Below are 2,740 nucleotides of genomic sequence, written 5' to 3'. Positions count from 1 at the left end.
GCGGCTCATCTCTGATTCCGCAAAAAGAAAAGGAAACAGTGGGGACGCACGTTCTAACCTAACCTAACCTATTCTGATAAATTATCATAATTATTACCAATTATATTATTAGAATAGGTTAGGTTAGGTTAGAACGTGCGTCCCCACTGTTTGCTTTTGTTTGCTGGAATCAGCGCCGGCGCTGCCGCGGCGCAGCAGCCGCCGCCGTTCGCTCGCGTCGTCACGTGACACGTTGTCTCCAAAGCGGTCTGGTTTCGAGGCTAAAACAGGAAGAGCCGCCATGACAGTCTACGACCCTGAACATTCACCAGTTTGATATCATAGTATTGCATTTTACTCTTTTATGGTGAGAGAGGGAAAAAATTTACTGAATTAGTTAAGTGATCAATCATCAGCAGATTCATTTATGTCATTCCTATATAGTATATTGATGAAAATGTTATCAATTAGTTTTTCATTACTGATTGTATGTATACTTATTAATTATTCTTGATGATTGCATGCATAATACGAAATACATCTGTATTGTATCACTTGTAACTTATAATAAACTTACTTGTTTTGATAGTAAACGTTGTATATCTCGCCGAATCTCTACAGATAATTTATTTACATCGATGTGCTTACAAAGAGAGGTAAATGCTGTTGTAACATTAAAATTTTCCATTGTTTCCAGTGGCAATAATTACATACGAACCACATGGAAAACACGTGAATTTTTACTGAGGTTTATTTTCAAATTGTTTAAGAAGTGTTGCCAACCAAAGTACCAAAACTGATCATTTTTGGAATTAATTTATTTCCCAATTTTCGCCCAATAATAATTAAAATTTTTTACATTATAATATTTTTAATTAGAATATTTGTTTTGTCTAATAATTTTAATGTAAATGAATTGTATTAATTTATTTTTCTTTATTAAAAAGTTTTTTACTCTGTATAATATGAATATTAATCTTGAACTTTTTTTTTAACTCTTTCCGCCTTGTGGGTACTAAGAGGGCCTCTTTTTAACAAGCCCATTATGGATTCGGCCAGGCCCACAATGGGACGGCTGGATGGTGAGGGACGGGGCCCGACATATGCGGACGGATCACCCAAAAAAATTCCTGGGGATTTGTCGACCGGACGGGTCGATAAATCCCCAGGTTAAAGATTGTTTATCTTGTATATAACATATATATCAAATTTAAAAAAGTAGAAAACTGACTCTTAATTAATTACACATCTTCGTATCCACACCGGAGAAAAACCGTACGAATATCAATTATTTCCAGAGAAATTCATTCGAAACATTGACCTAAAAAACATTACAATATTCACACTTAGAAATTTTGCTTCGAAACCTAATTTTTATTTATGTATAATGATCAAAAGATTGCAAAAACAATTACTGTTAGTGCTCACAGGACGGGGAGTTTAAAATAAAATCCCGGGTTTACCAGCAAGCATGCCTGCTCGATTTTTTAATAACTAACTTCATATGATACATTATACATAAACACATTTTATCAATCTCTTTTAATATAAGTGAGAAAGGCCGTACATTGAAGCACGTGCTTTTATTTTCATTTCGGTTGCTTTTTACCTAATGTTAAAGGATACCCCAAACAATAGAAAATTCATAACTTTTAGCCTATTCTGCAAATATAAAAGAAACTAATGAACGATATTCATTCATTGACCCGTGCAAGTTCGTCGTAAGTTAAGCAAGATCTCATTCCTTGTTTTCGGGGCCAAGTTAGCCCATAGTGCAATGAGCGCAACCTTGCAGGATCGCTGATCCGACATTGAATCATAGAGTTTGAAGTTACTTCTTTTTTTTATAGCTTATGCCTACCTTTTACATAATCTGCGGACGCTGCTGAAGACAGTCCCCTATTTATAATAATAACAATATTAACTTTTTAGAGAAGTTGGAATATTAACAAATATTGACCGGACATTGAATATCAGAGTGTCGCTGTGGCCGAGAACGGCCGGTAACGGGTAAGAGGCGGGTATCCCTCGAACAAGGCATTTTCCTTACACCACAGTATGTCCATATACTTATTAAAAGTTATCTTTTGGGGTGCTTTTAGGGTTTTCTGACCTTTCGTTTTAGGGATATTATGGCAGTTAATCGGCTGAATAATCAGGTGGCAATTTTACAAAACAATTGTACATAAATTAATCAAATATAATTAAATATAGAACAGCACATTAAATATTAAATATAGAACAGCACATTAGATATTAAAAATTTAATTAACATTATTAACATGATCTCAGGTAAGTTAGTCCGTCCGTTCGGCCGTCCGCGTAACGGTATGCCAAAAACGGGAACTAGTGGCGCCCTAGCGATGATTTTAAATTAACAATAAATTATTTTTATTTGTAATACAAATTTATTATTGATATGAATTTATTTTTTTTTACCACGGAATGGTATAAATAATTATTATATGCCTTGCCTTATTATATGCCTAGATTAACCTCGCGCCGCACGTTTACAACATCCCGTGACTTACAAGTCAGTGAACGTCGCGCATTGACTCACGGAAAATTTGTTAGAAAAATGGCGGATACATTAATAATCGAGGTTTACAACCGAAGGTAAATAAACAAATTAAACTATTTTAAAGTTTTTTAGAATGTTTAATAGATAGAAATATAGATCCGTATGACGCGATTGGGACTTTAACAGAGCTGTAGAACATATTGATAGGAAGAAAAAAGTTAAAGGAACCGTGCCTCATGG

The sequence above is a fragment of the Centruroides sculpturatus genome, unplaced genomic scaffold, assembly GCF_000671375.1.
Source record: "Centruroides sculpturatus isolate CEXI.00-Female unplaced genomic scaffold, Cexi_2.0 scaffold1014, whole genome shotgun sequence".
NCBI lineage: Eukaryota > Metazoa > Arthropoda > Arachnida > Scorpiones > Buthidae > Centruroides > Centruroides sculpturatus.
This window is presented reverse-complemented; position numbering follows the sequence as displayed.